Below are 21683 nucleotides of genomic sequence, written 5' to 3' on the forward strand. Positions count from 1 at the left end.
ACAATTTACGTCTACGAAAAATCGACCCATTGAGAGATTCATAAATACACTGTAAGAATAATACATTAATCAAATTATATTGTATACTACTTCCTTTATCTATGACGACAAAAAACAATTCACTTGTCGAATTATATTTAGTCGGCTTACAACAGGAAATCTGATAGAACAATTCCGTGTAATTAATTATGAGGATACAAAACGAGAAATCATATGAAACGTTACGATCGTAAAACCATTTGCCTTTTGTTTTCTGTCGTTCTTATAGGTACTTCATCGTACCGATATTTAAAAATAAAACAAAAGCTCGTGTACAAAATTTAATGGAATTCGCGTGTCCAACAATTATTTCGAATTCACTTCGAATACGTAACATGAATAATGGCAATATGTAACGGACTCGAATGGAATGACAATTCACGGACGAAAATAGCTCGAGGGGATGATCGCGTAAACCCGTTTCCATTCATCGAAAATTGCCTCTCTCCTTATTATTTTAAAAATGTTTTCAATGGAAATGAGAAAAACAGAATGATACGCGGGAGGGTCAATGTGCTATCAAATCAAGTAGGCACATAGCCAGTGGACACGTGCCCTCAACATCCATTTCGCACATTACTTGATAGAATTAGATTTATATTTGTCGCGTGAGAAGCAAACTCCCAATCCCATCCCATCGAATGTCTAACAGGCCTATTTGGATTTCGAGATAATCACAAGATCTTGAGACGATTTAGAGATGAACTAGATCTACATTAGATATCGACTAGATGTGACTTGGATATCTAAGTCATAACTTGTCGAAATCGTTCAAGAGGACCTCCAGAATCGCGGAAACGTCAAATTTGACATATCTATCTTACAAATATCTTTAAATTATCCGTATCGTAACTTGTTGAAGTCTAGTAGAAACCTAATTCATTTTCCGAATCGAGCCGTTAGTAGTGATTATTGAAAATGACATGGAGCACCGCCGGGCCAATTTTATTAAAAGCTTGTATTTAGTTTCACCTGACCGTTGTCTGTCTGTCTGTCGGTCTGTAATCAAATCTTGCAAGTTAAATTTGATCCACTTCCCGGTTTCCGATTGAGCTGAAATTTTGCATGCATGTATAAATCGGATGACAATGCAATATTATGGTACCATCGAGCTGATCTGATGATGAAGACAGGAGGTGGCCATAGGAACTCTGTGATGAAACAACGCAACCTAATTGTGTTAGGGGTTTTTAGAATTGTCTCGATGAGTATTAGTTGTCTGTCGTAAGAAAAGTACAGTCAGCGATAAAATCTTGTACCAAAAATGAAATTTTTGCCAAATACTTATTTTCGTAGTACAAACGGTGAAATTGCGCCTATGTTGTACAGAATAGGGAACTATCTATTAACCAATTAAATCAAAATCTCACAATAGTTTATAGTAAGTACGTAAAGACTTGTTATCTAAATATTTATCTCATGTAAGATCGAGTCTTTATTTGAAATTAATCAATTGTAATAAACGACCAATTTCTTTTCCATTGGCATTGGCGGCATAAGTTAATATTTATTAGGTATGTAATTGTTATGTTTTTCTACGCAAATTCCGGCGCATCAAGATAGGTACGCGTGGGGACTAATCTCTTTATCGCTACGAATTTTTCGGGAAAAACCGCCTGGAATAGATATTTTCACTCCGTTTTTTATGTCACTCGTGTCGTAACGTATTACGCCGCTATTTGGGTTGACATAGCATCTACAGGGGTTGTCCTAGAAACGCTCTAATCTGATCGTTTAGTGACCCTCTCTAGGCTTTCATGCTTGTCAGTTTCAAATTACATAGTCCTTTTAGCCTTTGTTGTTTTGGAGAAGAAAGCGATAACCTCAGTTTATTTATCCCATTGTTTACCTATCACTAATAACATGTGCAAAAGTATCATTAGACCTACTTTTTCAGATGTTTTAAAAGAGTATTGTAAGTTAAGCTAAATATTTATTTGCAGCCCAATAGCCTCCTTATCCATTAAGAGCATTCCACCAGAGCGCTTCTAATTTCTTCGGGCTGTAAATAAGCTGCATTAAGTCACATAACATAAAAAAATCACTCTCTAATCTATAGTTTCCTAAAAGAACGCTTGGGTTACATATCAATAAAAAACCAGACTTTTTGGTTATAACGCATCTGGTTTAAACTTTCACGATTCTTACTCATTATTATTTACTAGAGAGAAGACCTCCGAGACCACGGGGACAACGCCGTCCTCGAAACGTCGGGGGTAAATTTAAAAACTTAATTACACGCGATTAAGTCCCGTTTTAGTACGTCAGATTTCATAAAATTGCCATTATTAGGTATTCATTATTCACGCAGCCACATGATGTCCTTTAGATCGGAAACCCGTCAACAGACATTGCCCCACATCTGAAGGACGGCGCTGAAACATTTCCACTCGTGTGGCGGGCGCGTGCCCGGGCCCGGGCTTTACTTTATTGTTTTGTTTTTCATCTTGTGTTTCATTTGTTTAGTAGGTTTAATTAATTGGCTCGCCAACGGGGTGCTTGTAGATAGCAATCACCACAAATTGAAAACATTTACGCCAAATTTAGCTGCAAAAACTTATCTCGTTATATTCTTCGCTTTATATTTGATATTTAATCTAAACCAAGTTCAAGAATGCTAAGGAAATATAGATTCTGAGTAGAACACTAAACAATTTCTACTATTTGGCAGACCAAATGTTTACACAGGGGCCGTCTAGATTCTGCAAGTGTTTGATTATCGAAAAACAGGATATTTCCAAGAACAAAGACTTAGGATAGGAAATGGTTGATTGGGAATTTAAAATTGTATTGATTATCACTAGTAATAGATTACATTTGATTGGGTAAACCTTTTAAAAACATAATTACAATGTCCAATTTTTTTTTATGCCAGATATTGTTGGGGCGTAATTAAATTTTATTAGTACCTAATTATAGAATTGCAATTTAAGTTCGAGAGTTTCTCAAGCACACCTGCCATAATTAATATGTAGGCTGATTAACAAACATTTTTCTTAAAAGGCACATTAGCATATAATCAAAGAGCTTTTAATACCAAGAAAAACACGGGCACGCAGCCTCTGCATAAAATTATCACTTAATATATATTTTGATCTCAGTTGTCATAAGTTTGAGTTATTAAGCGGCTTACGTCGGGCAACCGCATTCCTGCGTGCCCTCATTGCCTTTCCTTTCTTGACTTTCCAGGACGCATATTTGCGTCAACGACCCATTTATCTCAACCTATTACTTTAGATTCTGTAACGGATTATTCAATTTCGCGAGGGATTAACGTTTCATTTGTTACCTAATTCTAGCGTGTCCGTCTGACAGATTCGGGCGTTTCCCTTGACTCATTTCGCCAAACAAATGACTACGTCGCGAAAAAGATCTATTTTCTTAGCTTTTAACGAGAATTTGATTTTAATTTAAAAGTGGAATTGTATGTTTTTACCGCAAAAATATTTATGCGAAACCGTCCTATATTTTAGTAATCTACACCCCGTTCTATTATTAGATGCAAAAGTAACTCCTTGTCTAAGTAAGTCAATTTGTCACCTTTACACATTTTAACAGCTTAATCGATTAAGATGACATTTTGATATCGAGATAGTATAATTTTTATCCCAAAAATAAACTCGTGCCTTAATAAATTAGGTGGAAGTTTATTAACGAGTGCGATTAACAAGTTCAGCGCGAATGAAGACGCAGTCAGTACCTATGACGCACGTACTATTAGAAAAACAGCTACTAACGATAAAAAAAAACAATCGAAACCAATTAAGTTAATAAGAAGAGAGTGTGTAGTACAAAAAAAGTTTGCTCTCGCCCAATCACTCTTTGTTAACCTTGAATCGAATCAAGTATTAACGGGCCGGGTGTCAAAACAAACACCTAACTTACGAGAGTGGGTCGGCTGGCTTAGCATTTCCACCTTGAAAGTATTTCGAACGTGAACTTTATTCCCTGATAACAAGGTGTAGAATTACATGAGTTTTCACAAGCACTTGCGGTGATTTTGAGTGGCAGCTATACGTAGACGTTTCCGCAGCCTACATCGCCGAATCAATCTCCAAAGACCCACTTCGGGCCGTCGCGTGACACTTTCGTGACTAGAGCACTAAGCTGTGGAGAGGGTTGATTTGATTAGAAAAATATTTTTTGTACTTTTACCTTCCTTTATTGTATAAAATATACAAATTAAAGAGAAGAGAAAACAAAAACAATAAGAAAATACATTTGATACTAAAATAAGCGCGCCAGTAAAAAACTCGATTGTATTTGACAATTAACATACCATATTTTAATTACGCAGGTATACTGTTTTTTTACAACATGATACCACGTAACATGACGTCATTAGTTTTACTACGCATTTTTAAGCTGTAGCCTGTCCACCCCCGCGGTGCAAGACAAATTTTCCTCTAGCCCCAAAACCTGGCCACGACTGACCTAAAACCGGGTTTGTTTACAAAGAAAAGGTCACCCACAAGGGTTGACAGGCTGGACGCAATCGATTTTGGGTCATTGCGTAATTACTCTGAAACCATTAATCAAATCGCCATGCTGTCCATCGCAATGGCGTAATACTGTATCAGTATAAAAGGACGTATGTTACGCTACTTAATATATGCATGGGACGTTTTTCTTTAGATCATGAAATGATGACGTAAAATCTTGATCGAAACATTAATCTCCAGTGCTCATCACTCTACGGCTGAATTACAGTAGTAAACAATCCATGTCAGCTCAGTGTTTGACACTCAAAATTAACGAAACCAAGACATTTTCTATAAAATTTATATAAAAAAACTGGCCCGTTTACATTTCCCAAGAGTGTATATTTTACAATTGGGACATGAAGAAACTGGCATAACAAAACAATCGAAGGAAGCCGATCCGCCAGTAAAATTAAATCATGCCTCACACGATGCGCCAAAAATCTCGTAAAGTGTTTATCTATTTCCATAATGGACCAGGAAACAGTTTTATAAAAACGACCGCACCTTTGCGAAGCGTAAACCAACTCAATATGATTTAAATTCACTTCCTCGCGTAAGTGTTTTCCGGAGTGGATCATATGAGCGATTCGTTTTGGCAAAATTATCATATTACATAGTTAGCTGCGACCAGAACTCACCTTGTTGCGTGAACAGAAAGACTGTAATCGAATAGAAGGATCTTTTCAGTATTTTTGCTTGGTTGAAGTAAATGGATCATCTAGCCGACCCAGTGAGACGGTGACCGTCTTCCCCTTTGTAAATATTATGCTCATATCTGTGCGCTGGCGCGGCCGATGAAGACAATACGCCTCTGTTTACTTCCTCTAAGCGTGAACGGACTAATTAAACTATAAAACATCAGTTATCTCAGCAGTAAAGTTACCTACCAGTGAAATATCATTACGTGAGATTCGAATCGGAAAAGTTACGTCTATGAGGAAGAAAATTATATTTCCAACTGAACGCGGTTTCCGACGCTGCTAATAAAGTTGACGATTGTGGTGAAACTTATAATATTAGATGTTAGACTTTCTGTTTATTTATTACCAGTTTCTTAAGTTTGATTGCGCGTAAAGACAAGTATGGCGTGTGATCAAGTCTCAAGCTTGCACTAACAGCTGGATGTCCGATGGTTTTCCGCTATATTTACTGATAATTAAACTCCATACTATTAGGTCGTAACAGAAAGTTACATATTCTACAAATATTAATGAAGCACTTCTAACAGGGAGTATTAAAACGGAAGTAGCTGTGGGAGGGAAATGAGATCGGTGGCGGGAGCGTAATGAGAACTTAATTAGGCCACCGAGAGTTTTTGGCACAAGCAGCGACGGCAAGCCTCAGCAAATTTACTTAACTAGTTTTGTAATTAATTTAAAAGGTTTATTTGGGGTTTCAAACTAAATTAAACCGACTTAATGGAGAAAAGCGTTCTATCTATACTTAAATACATATATACTGCTCGTTTCTTACATGATCAGGAGTCAGGACAACTTGATGTATTGAAATTACATTAAGTAATCGCAACATTAGGTACATAACGCTTGCTAATTCGAAAATTCGTGGACTCGCTGGTATTTTTAATAGGTACATCCGAATTTATTGGTTATTGCTGAATGCAGGCCTAGGATAATGAGTCTGGTAGGTAGGTAAATCCTGTGACTAAACTAATTAGCCCCAGAATGAAGAATGTCAATGATATATGAATTTATAGGTAATATACATATTTGATAAACAGAGGAATCTTCCCCATTGTCGTAAACACTGCGTGCCCTGTTGTCCGCTTCTCATAACGTAAATTAATGAAAGATGTCGTGCTGTGTGTGTTACGTCACACGTATTAAGTTTCAACAAAATACATTTTTCCTGGATGCGTGGAAAGTACAGTTTTTTACGTAAACATATTTTCTATCAGAGAACACACAAGATTAGAGGAAATTTACTAAAGCATAAGCAATAAAAAGAGCTTTATTCTGATTGTAATAACAGTTCATGAGTATGATTAGTGTTTGATTTCTATTTTGACAACGTCTATACCTACTGACAGCTGATACCTAGATCATATCCATAACAAATTAAGATTAAATTCATAACCTCTTATTACAATCATAATAAGCCTCCCGCATTTTATCGAAATTGGTTTATTCACTAACATAAGATACACTTTCTGTGATGCGTTCAAAACCCGCTAACTAGGGCCAGCATAAAGATAAATTGTTTTGATAACAAAACTTCCGTGAGACACAGACATATTAAATATATTAACAACGGGTCACTCACGTATTTTAAGTCGAAAAACGCGACATGTTTCACTCCGTACCGAGGAGTGTCATCAGGAGCATGTCGAGCGTTTTTCGACTTAAAATACGTGAGTGACCCGTTGTTAATATATTTAATATAAATTGTTTTGGTCGAACAAATTTACTATTTAAGATACGTATATTTTTAACTATTTATATTGTCTTTTTTTGTTACAGGTAAGCTTTTCGAAATAATGAAGAATTGTTTATTCAAAACACGTAAGTTATTTAGACACTAAAACGAAACTTAGAGTACGAATCTTTTTTGGTAACACATAAGTACACTAAATATATTATACTTATAATTTCCGTTTAGTTATTAAAAGCAACCGTGCCGAAAGCGCTACTTTACCTGTAAGTTTGACCTAAATTGCAAATATGCCGCGAAATTCATTACATAAACTGAACATTTCAGCTGTTCCCAAGTAACTTAATAACAATTACAATAGCCAAAGTTGACGTGAAGTCATAGGCAAGCTATAGCGCGCAATAAACCATTGTTTCTACCTATATGAATGAGGTATAATGTAATTTAGGTATTTCACTCAAAGTACTTGCTTCTCCGAAGTTCACTGTTGTCAATAATGTCACTATAGGTAGGTGTTGGAAAATTGTTTTGTCTGAAAATAAGTTTAGCTGGATCTAATTCTAATCCGGTTTTCTCCGGACCTAACTTTTAAGGCGATTGGTTGAAAATATCTCTTAAAAGTACACCTATTTTCGAAACGACGTTGGTGGCTGTAGTATTTTTACGGTTCTTGGTATTAATACTTCATCTTGTGATTTATAACATTCTTGTCCGATGCGCTTGTAACATTTCATTGTATAGTAGTTTAAACTTCCACGAACAAAAGTATATTACGGAAGTAGAGTCGTGTTTTTCGATAGTCGGTAATATGATTAGCGAGAGATTTATCTACCGCACGAAAGTAAAATAAACACTGTCAATAAACGTTGATACTATGATTGCTTTTAATATAATTTTGGGGACTTTTTATAATATCGACAAAATCAACACTGAAGATTTTTTTTCATAAATTCAGTTGATACAGTACAGTTTTTATTTTACAGTAGACACCTGTACCTGTTACAGTACAGTAGCCAAATGCAAGCTTATCGAAGTCTTTGGATATTGGACTAAGATATTTACCCAAGACAATATGAGACTATAAATTCTGCAGATTTTTTTTTCTTTTTTGGAATTGAAGAATTTTTGGTGTTTCTTCAAAGTTGTAACGGATGTAAGAAAATAAGTTTAAATTAGTTAGTAATAGTTTACTATAGACGGATGCAAAATTTAAAGTCACTATTTTTTACTCTCTGTTATTAGCCTAAGCAAATTAGAAAAATCTGCGGAAATAATTCGTGTAGTTTTGAAAATTGGTACAGGTATACCTTGTGGTGTCCAGATAAACATACTAAAAGTCCTCGAGGGTAGGGGGTGTGCTGAGGGTGCAGGGGGGGGTTGAAGGTACCTTTTTTCACATTTTTGCTCATATCTCGAATATCTGTACGAATAGCATTATAATTACTTCGAACAATAGTTTTAACATAAGATTTACTACAAATTTGGTTTTGTTTATTTTTACTCTACAATCAATACTTTAGGAGCTACAGGCTGTTAAAGTTAAATAAGAGATAAAAAATAGACGATTTAAGAAAACGTCGTTTTTTGTAATTGTTCATCATAAATAAAAATTTTAGTTTAGAGTAACCAAGCTAAGTGACCTGCTGATAAAATATAAAAAAAACAGGCCATGAGCATGTCGGGCCATGCTCAGTGTAGGGTTCCGTAGTTACCCGTCTGTCAAAATAGACTATTTGCCAAAACTCAAAAACAGCTATACAGATTAGGTTTGCAATATTTTTCCTTGAAAGTATTTACTAAGCTATGTTTTCATGATTTTTTTCATATTTTTTGGACCTATGGTTCAAAAGTTAGTGGAACTAAAGGGTAAAACACAGCTTTTTTTCAGATTGCCCAAATTCGGCTTAATTTGACGTGGCTATATGGAATCACCCAACATAACTGCTTCGAGGGTCATTGACGCTCATATATATATATATATATATACATATATACGTTTGCTTACGTCACTCACCTTTATATAGACAAAGGGACGTTTGGAAATACAAATTTGGACAAGGGTTCAGAAAATCCTCTTATGTCGAGTGACCACTGACAGCTATAAATAATGCCGAATCGCAAACGCATAAATTATAATGAGAGGGCTTGGGCTAATTATAGCTAGACTGGAATAGTCCGCACCGCCGTTGTGTTTGTTTGGGTTTACTAAGTTAATTACTTATGTAGATTTAATACAATGTTTTGGTCCCCATAATTTGAAGGCGTTTTACATTTGCATGAAGTTTGTTTTTGTCTTTGACTTACCGTCCTTAATAAAACAAAGTCCCCAGCCGCTGAAAATCGCAAGCCCTTACCGCTAGGCTACCATCAACATCCATCCTTAAACGAAATGCAAATTTACAGGACTAGCCTAAGTCATTTCATTTCTTATGCCTAAGTTCAATACATAATAATAATTTATTTATCGTATGGCGGTTACACACTGGTTAAAATATATACCTACAAATATTACAGGAAGTATTCAAAATTTACAATTATGCAGATATATACTTCATTCATCATCATCATCATTTCAGCCTATATACGTCCCACTGCTGGGCACAGGCCTCCTCTCATGCGCGAGAGGGCTTTGGGCTATTAGTCCCCACGCTAGCCCAATGCGGATTGGGGACTTCACATACACCTTTGAATTTCTTCGCAGATGTATGCAGGTTTCCTCACGATGTTTTCCTTCACCGAAAAGCTAGTGGTAAATATCAAATGATATTTCGTACATAAGTTTCGAAAAACTCATTGGTACGAGCCAGGATTTGAACCCGCGACCTCCGGATTGAAAGTCAGACGTCATATCCACTCGGCCACCACTGCTTTTTATAATACATGATATATACTTATTATAATAATAATAAAAAATCCTAATATAATCCTTGGCTTGGATCCATCGTAACTAGGTTATCATAGATATTTTTGCAGATGCGAGGATGTTCTGTCCGGTTTTCATTGGGATAATAAAATTATTGCCCACAAAATGCAGGCTATTGAGGTGCCCCAAAAATAATACATTGTAAATATGTAGTTTCATCAGGTCCCTTTAATGTTCCGCAATCTGACAGATGTTTTGGTACACTAGTTCTTTCAATTTCCTATACTGTAGTCATTCGCAAAATTTATCACTTATTTCGTACGCTATGAAGTACATCACTCTTTTAGTTCACCAGTTCAGTTTAGCTCAGTAGCTCAACAGATCCATCTTGATCGACAGAACAGTTTCCTTTCTCTCATTCGCGGATATATTAAGTTGAATGAAGGATTTGATAAACAATTTCATTCAATATGAATCACTCAAATAGGTAAATGAATTTAAGAATCCAAAGTTTAAACATGGTGTCCTTGTCACTCTCTATGCGAATGGGCAAGTAAATGACAAGATAAATATACTGAACTGCTGAAGTAAATAACTAAATGAATCCGAACTGAACTAGTGAATGAAAGAGTGACATCAATTGAAGTACTTCATTTGAATCTTTCATTCACGAACTACCCATGTCTACTATACTGTGCTCGTTGCACATCGCACGCTGCGATGACCTTTTAGTGTCCAAGCTCATTCACTCCACATATCTAAACTTTGACTGTGATTCTCGAACTTTCGCTAGTTAGTAGTTTGTATAGTAAACTCTGGTTTGTTTTAGTTAGTCTCACAGTTGGCACGTGTGGCAACATAATAGTGTTATGACAAACTGTAAAGAGTTGCTTAAAATAGCCTGCTACGAAAATACTGAAATGCAATATGCAAACGGGTATTTTCGTAATGTTTGTGCATAGTTTTCACTAGCTACGTATATGAATATTATGTATTTATGTCAACAAGGTCACGCCATTGATAAAAGGAAAACACCAAAAGTTGATTTGATTGTAATTCTTCACTAGCCTCCAGCCTCCACCCCTTTTCACCACCTTAGTGGTTGCATTTAAAATTATCGTTTCTTGTTGTTTAAATTTTCAATGTCCTAGTCAGTTAAAATCTTTGTAATAGAACTGTTTGCAATCAATCACAATTAATGTGTGCAATTAAGTTTTTCACTCAAAAACTATGACGGCAAACCAAATTGTCAACTTCTATTAAATTGAGATAGGTACAATAGATTAGTAACGCTCTGCCTATATTGGTCATTATTATGGCTTCTAAATAAAAAAAAAACAGTCTGAACCAACTGTCTGTAAGCCTACATATATATGTAGGCTATGATAACATTTCATAAATAAACTAAGTTATCGGCAATTCCTATGAAAGGTATTCAATAAAACCTCTCGGTAACCTTATTATTATCCCGCCGAGCTTTTATTGACGAGGGCTTTCCGAGGCTTCTCGGACCTTGAGCTGCTTTCTATCTTTCACACAACAGAGTAATCCGTTATTTTCAAATATCAACTATATTTTTTACATAGCAAGGTCGCTTTTTGTGACGCACGATTGAGTTAGATGCGAGCTTCTGAAGGTAAACTAATCAATTTTTTATTAGGATCCTTACCGCGACTCGGAGATAGGGGTTGTCGATTTTCAGACACCGTTTTTACGTCACATCCATTTCTGAACTATTTTTGGAAACACGTAACGATGTAGCGATAAAAGGGATAACGTATTTTTAGGAGGTTGTTATTCCGCTTGACAAACCGGACTTCATGGGTGTATTACATATTTACATATGTTTCTACGAATACTTTTACTCCGCTGAAAATTCAGTCAAAGACGGATTGCTGTATGTATCTGATGGTTGCAAAATGGAAAATGTAACCAGCAGTAATGAAATCTGTAAGCTTAGCCCCTTACTAGAATTGCAAGTGAGCAAAGTTTTAACGAACACGGATCCCACGCAACTGCCGTCGGTTCTTGTCACCCCGTTTAGTGCTTGTTCAAATTACTCAGATGTTAAAAATAAACATTTAAACTTAGGTACTGTTACTAATTTAGATAACTCGTGACTTTAATTAGGTATATGTACCTTGTATAGGTTAACTTAAATATTTTTTCCATAGCTCTCACCGAAAATAATTTAAGTTAAAAAAAAACTGTACGTAATTGAGCGTAGTTAAGAACCTGTAATTAGCCTTAAGTTACGAACTTAACTACCTAAGAACCTATGTAAATTGTTACGTATTATATTAATTGTATTTAAATCATACACATGGAAGTGTACATAGGACACGCTAACACACTTTCATGCATGTATCTTAAATAGAAACTGCTTAATTGTCGTAACACAAAGAAATAAATTAACTTAAGACTAAAGGGGCCCACTGATTAACGGTCCGCCGGACGGTATCGGCCTGTCAGTTGTTCGGAACTGTCAAAATTTTGTTCTAACTGACAGGCCGATACCGTCCGGCGGACTGTTAATCAGTGGGCCCCTTAAGAAGAGGTCCTGAATCACGTCCTCCATTATTTTTGCATTGTATCCAGAAAACGCGCCCTAAAAGATAACAAAAACAAGTTTTACTATTATGCCTTTAAATTTCAATTGATTGGCATATTTAGTCGGCTAAAACAATGTCTCAAGTTTCAGGTTGTTTGTTTAAGGGTTTATTATATAAGTTGTATCGACATAACTTCATGAAAAGCTATTGAATTTGCTCTATAAAGTTCACTCACCCGTTCACCCTTCCTGTTACATCATACCATCATCCCTAATATTATTTTACAACAAGTCGGTGTGTTTGTGGTTTAAATTCTAAAAGAAAAAACAATTAATTAATTTAGTAAACCGAGGTAAAATTTTAAAAGATTCAAGTAGTAGGTATGTGGTTTGGAGGTAAAACTTAAAAAGATGCAAGTTGTGGAAAAATGCCTTAAACTGTAGTCCTTAAACCACCTCAATTCCTACTCGGCGCAGTTGTCAAGCCGAGTTCGAATATACAGTAGGTATCTACCATCTAATGCGAACATACTACTTTATGGCCTTTTGCCGTTTAGTAATTCCCGTTTAGAACAGAAATTGATGATAATTGTTTTTTTTTTCAAATCCGTTCGCAGCACCGCCGCCGGCGGTTACACATGAAGAGCTTTATATGTGAAACCGCCTGCTTAAGCTAGTTCTCTCCTCACTTCCCTCCCCTGTCAACCCCGGGGTCCTCAGGTCACGACCTGCGTGGATTGTTTAACATTATTTGATCAGAGGATATTTGCACAGGACTCAGGCCAATGACTTTCGACTAACTTGTTTGTAATTACCAAAATTTGCTTACGGAATTGTTAAGGTTAACAGTTTTAACAAAACAAAATCATTAATTAACCGCTCTTGTTAAGTTTGATGATTAGGAGAGGAATACCCTAATATCGGGTAAAGTTTGACTGAAATTTCATCACATCAAGTAAAATATTTACTTACCTATGGATGTTTATATTCAATACAAAATAAATTTGACGGTCATCATCAAACATCTTACGTATTTAATGAACCAAAGTAACAAGGGTGGTTGCCCTTACGGTACCTACCTACTATGGAGTCGCTGGAATATACTTTTAGGAAACGCTTGAAAAATCATTAGTTTTTTTGTAAATGCTTCTTTACTCGTATTTTCTTATAAAAATGAGTTACATATGCATTCTTCTTCATAAGCACCTGTAGTGCCAACGATATCTAGCTTAATTGTAATTTAGAGTTGCGTTTACAGCACTTTATTCAATTAATTACAATGTGTCAAAATCGGAACTACCGAACCTGGAATAGATATATTTAGATTGATCAAAGTGTGACAGACAGACGGTGTGATAAATCCAATTAGTGTCGCGACCTGCCGCCGAACCCTATAAATACTGAACTTAACATCTTTTACAGCCGATTTCTCGAAAATGCTTTTTCCAACAATATTTTTATTCTCGCAGCACATTCTTGCGCGGCTAATGCAGTAATTTGGAGCTGATTTTAAAACGGCTCTAAGTATTTAAGGAGAAAAGTGTTTTACGTCTTTTAGGATTAAATCCGGAGAGTAAGGCGAGAGGTATGCGCTTTAGAGTGCATTCTGTATACACGTGTCGACGCGTTTTCTTCAATTTCCTCATTTCAACAAAACAATTTAACGGAACATACGGGTGGCCTTAATATTGGGTGACATTTTAAGCAACTTATCATTTTAAAGCCAAAATAGCAAAATTTTCGCACCCCTATAGTGGCCTATAGTTTCGTCATGGTCGATTGTTAGTCTGTATGTACTCGTAAAAATAATTTTGCTTAAAAAAGTATAAGGTGCAGGGGGCAATTTTGACTGCTGAAAATTTCAACTAATCGAAATATCTTCCATGTTTTACATTATTACCTAGTGTGACATATAGGTATGTCCAGATAGCCAAAAACATCTTTCATGTATACATCTGGTACCCACTACTGAGTCTGAGACTTTTGAATATAAAAATGAGTTTAAAATAAATTAAAACAAAAGTAATTAAATGCTCTAATGACTCTAGTCTAATGGTTATATTAACAACGCAACAAAGAACAATTATAATCAGATTCATACATATATGTAGTCGGAACTTTATTGTAATATTTTGGAGAGCAGCCGTTCACTGCGATCCTTGAGGCTTACTCGTAAACATTGGCTCATTAACATTTCGCCTACTGAATATTCTGATGGACGTCGCTGATAGGCGCTTATAGATTTAATGAATACGTTTTAATCAATGGCTTTACTAATACTTATAATAAACATAGCAAGTGTTTATATTTGTTTACGAACATAAATTAGTCTCAGAAAGTACTAGGTAGCGTACAAATCGAATGATTTTTTTTAATATTTTGATTTGTGTTTTTAGGTAGTCATACTTCAATACTGGGTGTATTTTGTAGGTGATACAAGATATATGTACTCGATTGTACTCTTTCAACTTCACCTACTCACATCAACTATTACTAGGTATAGCAGTCAATAGCAGTAACTCTGAAATCACAAAAAAAACCTGGACAAAAAATCTCTGAAATCACATAAAACTCCCATATAACTCATAAACTAAAACCACCATGTACCATATGTTCTTAATACCATATGTGAATAAATGATAATTCAATTCAATAAAAAAAATGATGATGTGAATGAATGATGAATAATAATTCCTCGCGGCCATGCCTGTTGGTTATAGCGTCTACCTCGAATGTAGAAAACGCTGGTTCGAAATAAAAATCGAAAACATGTTTCTACTGTAACATATTGATTTGTAAATTTTCCATAACCACCATTCCATAATTACATATTACTCAGTTATTCCAACAAAGCGTAAGCCGAATTTCTTAAGAAGAAAAAGAAAAATTGTGCAATATATCTGTAAATACATGGCAGTATATTGCGAGTGCGATTCGAGCTCTCATCAGGCGACTTAAATCCTACAATATTATCGTAACCCAGTTTAAATGAGGCATCAATTGCGATGAATCGGTAATAAGGCGGAGTATACTCGGATTCGTTATATCTTGAACTTTCCGACGAGTTGCTTGCTTCTGAAAATTAAAGGCGTAATTATAGGTCATGTATTTGTGACAAGAGCTTTACATTATTCTGCTAAAAAATCGAATAAACATTTGCCGTCAGTGTGGTATAATCAGTAGCGTATGTCGCTGCCGGTTGTCTAGAGTGAAATAATGACAAGATAATTAAAGTGATAAAGCATCTGACAATTTCTGAGACTATTTGAAAAAAAGAGGTTAATACTTTGTTTATTGTAAAGTCTGTCACGTGAAAAATGTGATACATATTATTGATCAAGCAGCATACATGTACTTTCTTTCAAAGTTATAGCATAAAGCATCATTAACTGGCTCGTAATCATGAAGTAATTTCCAGATTATCACAATATTTATTTTGAGTTTCAGCTGTTTTTATTCTACAACACGCTAATCTAGAGTAGGTTAGTTTGGGTTAATCGTTCTTACTCAAACGAACATATACTCGATTTGAAAAAGCTTTACTTGTAAATAGTAGCGATCCTTATGACCAGCATAAATTAGATAATTACTAGATTTGTTTCAAAACTAATTTACATTATATTGTCTTCGGTTACCGCGATAGTTACTCATGAAATAAAACTATGTACTCGTAAATTACAAAAAGCGGCCAAGTGCGAGTCGGACTCGCCCATGAAGGGTTCCGTAACAGCAAGTAACATAATAAAATTGCGGTTTACGATTTATGACGTATTAAAAAAAAACTACTTACTAGATCTCGTTCAAACCAATTTTCGGTGGAAGTTTGCATGGTAATGTACATAATATATTTTTTTTAGTTTTACCATTCTCTTATTTTAGAAGTTACAGGTGGGGGGGGGGGGGGACACACATTATACCAAAGTGTCTCTCGCGCAAACTATTCAGTTTAGAAAAAATTAGAAACCTCAATATCATTTTTGAAGACCTATCCATAGATACCCCACACGTATGGGTTTGATGAAAAAAAAAATTGAGTCTCTGTTCTAAGTATGGGGAACCCCCAAAATTTATTGTTTTTTTTCTATTTTTGTGTGAAAATCTTAATGCGGTTCACAGAATACATCTACTTACCAAGTTTCAACAGTATAGTTCTTATAGTTTCGGAAAAAAGTGGCTGTGACATACGGACGGACAGACAGACAGACAGACATGACGAATCCATAAGGGTTCCGTTTTTTGCCATTTGGCTACGGAACCCTAAAAACTGTGTAGGTAAAGCATTGTTCTTTAAACTGTGTGTATATAACTGACCGCTTTTAGCCTATATACCCGATTTCAATTGATACGGCATAGTTCTAAATTTAGATCAGGGTTCCACTTCCCACACCGCTTCATCATGTTCCATGCCTGTCACTAGAGCCGAAACTGGAATTAACCACGAACTTGATGACAGTGACGGAGAGCAGAACTTCCCTACATTAATAGTTTATTACTCAAGGAACTTGGTCTAATTTAGCGTCCTTCGACTACGAGTAAGTTATCGTGAGTTGTAGATAGTTGTCTATTTATCTTAAAAGGTCAGTCTGTAGTTGCTTAGTGTTGTGGTGATATTATCTTCCGCTACTAAATACCTACTGCCACGTTTCTGTGTCTAAAGGCTACGTCACACAGGCGCGTTTTGCGGGCGGGCGGCGCGTGAACGGGGCGCGCCTTTACATATAAAACGCTCCTCACGCCCCGCCCGGAAAACGCGCCTGTGTGACGGAACCTTAATATGGGTTCTCGCAGCGTACAAGAGCTTTTTCAGGTTTTTTGAATTAGCCGCGTGCTTAAAGCATAATATGTCTGATCATTGTCTTGTGACTTACTTAATGAAAACAATTAATCTTCAACTCTATTTTGTTGGTATTTTATTAAAGTAGCCAAGTATTGTATTATATTAGAACAGATGCAATCAGCATCGTGCAGCGCATACCTTAATAACACATGATTGGATCGGAAAAATAGTATAAGAGTGCTTCTGAAATTGGATTGGAAAAATAGTATAAGAGTGCTTCTGAAAACCTTTCTTATTAAAGCACCTAAAACAGGCCTACTCTAACTCTAATAACACTACACGCACCTTGTTACTGAACTAGTAAAATGCCTAAACCGTAAAATTGCAGCAGTTGAGACTTTTGCTGTAACCGCTGGCTACACACAGCTGCAAAAGTACATAATTTATAAATGGAATTCATTAAAGTAGGTATGCATTTTTGCGGCTGGCTGTACGTCCTACGATATTCCGATTTCGAGGACCATTACTGTTTTGAAATCACCGTGCGTTTACCGAGCCGAATTCAGGCTCCAGAGTCCTTCAAATCCTAATTGAGTGCGGCTCGTGACGTCTCCTGACGTAATCCGGCCGCCGCCGTAAACCTCTCACAACCCAACCAAACAAAAATAACAACCGTTAAAACACTCGTTAAACGATCCATCGACCCGTTTTCCTCTCTTATGTTTACCTTGTCCGTTTATTTACTAATTATGAGAAAATTAGACGCGGATTGACATTTATTGAGTATCGCTTTGTTACGAGAAAATATTTATCTACCGCGTTTTACGGCCGAGAGGATGCGGTTAGAGACCTATTTAAATGCTTTTGTAATCGCTGTGCTTGGTCACCTACTGGACTAGTAGTTTATTACATGCGACCTGATTCAATTATATGGTCTATAAAGTCTACGTAACTGATACCTAAGCATCTAATATCTTCTCAACGTTTCTCTAGACTTCTATAATTTTACCCTTAAGTTTTACCTTTGTAATTATTTGAAGAGAGTATTACTGCAGTGAACATTTTGCACGCATGGTGTTTTTAAAGCACGATATATAGGACGAATAATGTACACAAACCATTGCAACATTTGCAGCTTCGACGTCAATCCCGGCGACTGATTCAATGTTTAGGCTGCGAGTGCGAATAGGACCGCGCCGCTGATATCAATGTACCAGCATTTTGTAACACAAACAGTCCAAATTATACACCACTGACTGATGCAACTCGAATTTCATTTATCCGTTTCTATGTATGTTGAAACAATACACTTTTCACAGCAATAGAACTTAAATTTTCCACTAAATATTCGCTTACACTCGTAGTTTTATTTGAGTAATAAAAGCCACCAGCTATTCTTTACATAACCATGACCCAACCTAACATTAACAAAACAATAAACGTTTTAGTAAGTGCATCCAATCCTCGTTTTAGATTATACGAGAATTTGCAAGAGCCTCTTGTTAACAGGCAATAGAGTATCTAGTTTAGTACTTGGACAAGTAGCCTGAGTAGTCGAGGGATTTATTATCCATTTATTCTAATTTCGCGAGCGGCGTCTATTTATAACGGTGAAATTTGCATTTTGTTATTAAATTATACAGCACAGTGAATGAGAATCACAGTGTGGTGGTAATTATAATTAGGCGTTCCGCGGGGGCGTATTTGCGCTAGTCTCTTTAGGAAGCACGCCTTCTCCGCACCCAAATTTTCTATGTAACACCGTATTTGAATGCCACGTGTCGCGCCAAAAATAGAACCGTTTACCTGGAGCAATTTATTCATCAAAACGTTCCATTTTTCTGAAAACATAGTGAAAAACTTTGGAGCCATGGCTCCATCTCGTTGGCATGGCATGTACAACGTTTGGGAACTACGTGTAACCATGTTCGTGTTATTGTGATGACAGTCCGCGGGCGTTAACACCGTGACATGCCCCCGCGCTCAGACTTTCTGACATAACTCGGCCAGACATTTTGCAACACGATATCTATTTATAAAGCTCGCTATTTGCTCATCCTAAATAAATAATGTTTGTTATAGGCGTCCCAACATTGGTAATTATAGTTCGGTGTCTTCAACCGCTAATTAGGCCTGGCCACAGAAATGTAGATACTCGTGAACTGAAATTATTTAAATCTGAAAACAATTTCTGAATCATGATTACTCAACCCGAGGCATCCGCCCTACAAAAACTTTTGATTTTCTTGTGAAAAGGACCAGCAATAAATTGAGGACGTCTTAGTGAGAAATCAACGTAATTTTCAGAATGTTTTGGAATAAGAAGAAATGGTAGGGAGCGAGTGTCCCACTGACATTAATTTAAAGTGCGGACGTAACAAAGAGAACAATTAGAATTTAGAGCGGGGCGGGAAAAATGCTATCTTTGCCGCAGACAATGCAAGCGACATCGGCACGTAAATAAAACGTTTCCTGTTCCTGGACGGCTAGCTCACAACACAGCTCATTCGAAGTGACTGAGATTTACTGTCCCCACACTCTTTTAGGACGCGTTTATTGTCATTTATGAAGCCTGAAACGCAACATCGAAATTGCTCTCAATTGTCTTTTTTTTTCCTTTTTATCTTGCAAAGACTCTTACACTAATTGAAATCCGTATGGTGGCTCACACTAAAGTATGGTGCGAGTTTCAAAGCTGGCACCAAGATATAAACAACTCCAAAGGTAATTAATCGCAGATCAAAACGGATAGGCATGCCTGGATTATATGCATAATTCCGTTCTGGATTTATTACTTTACGATTTCAGCGAACGGGCTTAGCGTCGCTGCTTCTTACAAACTATAAACCTACATTCTGATTCCCTTTTCAGCATACGGGTTAATGTTGAAATGTGATCCTTTGCGCTTCCTAGCTTCATCCACCATTTATTGACTAATCCTTTATTGCACAACAGAGGATAATGTACAGTTCATAAATTGAATGCGTTATGGTATTTTTTATTTATTGGTAATGGAAGAATGAACGGGCTCACAAATCTCTGATGATGTGGATCACGAGTTCACAATGTTATGAGTTGGATATTTAAACCATAAAATAAAGTATCTAGGGAATAGGGATTTTGTGTTAATATTCCTCTTAAGCACATTGCAGTACCGTTAAAGTTTCTCTGCATAAGTAATAAGGTGCAATATAAATGGATACATTATCATTATCGCAAATCGTCCACTTGTAATTTCTGTCACTTAAATCGGATACTGTGTTAACGACTGTCTACCATATAAAATCGTAAATAAAGTAATTTATAAGACTTATTTAATGTTTTATGTTTATTTATAAGTACGTTACCTACGCATGTGAAAATGACACCGGAATGAGTCAAAAACACGGAGCTAGTACATATCATTAATTGCAGGTATGGGTGTCAAGAACGAAAAATAAAAATATTAAACTAATTTTTTGGGATGTTATTACGTCTGTCGATTGTGGTTAAGACAATTATTGGCCGGATCTCGGAAGAGTCAAACGTGTATAGCTTCGGTAAAATACTTTCCATCTATTATACACCATAACAAAAATTAGATTGACACCTACACACACTGCTAAAATAATAAAACTATCAACTGTGCGCTATAATAATAGCCTAAAAGCTTTGAATTTATGAAGTAACCTGCGTGGGCTATTTATACCTCTCACGTGGTAAATTGCTAAATAACTGTATACAAATGTATTAATTAAATAAAAGGTTTAATGAGGCTTAACATGAATGAGAGTTCACAGCCCATTCACCTCTGCCTACTTGTATTTCTGTCGAAGTAATAACTTTGTTTTCGTATTGTACTTGGCTTGTCGTTGAACTCACTTCTTCGAACAATTGGAGTTCGTTATTATTTGTATGTTCTGTGTATTCCCCCTACATATACTTACACAATTATTTGGAAACTTTCACTCAAAATATATATTTCAAGGTTTGCTTTTGCTTGCTTTGCTTGCTTGAATTAGAACAATTGTTTTTTTTTAATAAACTAATTAAGGTATCTCTCGCCCCGTTGTTAATTTTTAACATATCTGGCTAAATTTAAAATATCTTGCTGCGACATAAAACCAAAAATTAAAAGAAAACAAATATTAAACTTTATATTAGAACAGATATTCCTATCGAACCATTCATACGCAAATTCCAATTTTAATTAAAATAGGTCAATATTAATCTAAGTATACCTTTGCAAATAAATCTATTTTTAGACGAGAAATATTTTTAGAGATCTATTTTTTTTCATCCAATCACGGTCACCGAAGGGAGAAAATATTCTAATTGAAATATGTACGAATAAATCGACGTTAATTATCTACCTACTAGCGTCAGATCTTATTTCTCTGACTCCTATTCGTCCAACCTGTGAAATGCTCTGACGTCAATCTAGTCTAGGGCTTTAACAACAAACGCAGTTAAACTTAAGACTGTCTCATCACGTTTCGAATTGACCGTCTACTTATCTGACCTTTTACAAGTATAAAAGCAAGAAAAAAACATTTATCCAATAAACAAAATCGTAACTTGAAATAACGGCAACTAACGATT

General features: G+C 35.9%; 1 protein-coding gene across 11 annotated transcripts in view; it reads left to right on the forward strand.

Moving 5' to 3' along the window:
• The window catches only part of LOC134792696 (rho GTPase-activating protein 23), a 461388-nt gene that overhangs the window by 386046 nt on the left and 53659 nt on the right, over window positions 1-21683 (forward strand). The gene's annotated exons all lie outside the window — the stretch shown is intronic.

The sequence above is a fragment of the Cydia splendana genome, chromosome 8 (genome assembly GCF_910591565.1).
Source record: "Cydia splendana chromosome 8, ilCydSple1.2, whole genome shotgun sequence".
Lineage (NCBI taxonomy): Eukaryota > Metazoa > Arthropoda > Insecta > Lepidoptera > Tortricidae > Cydia > Cydia splendana.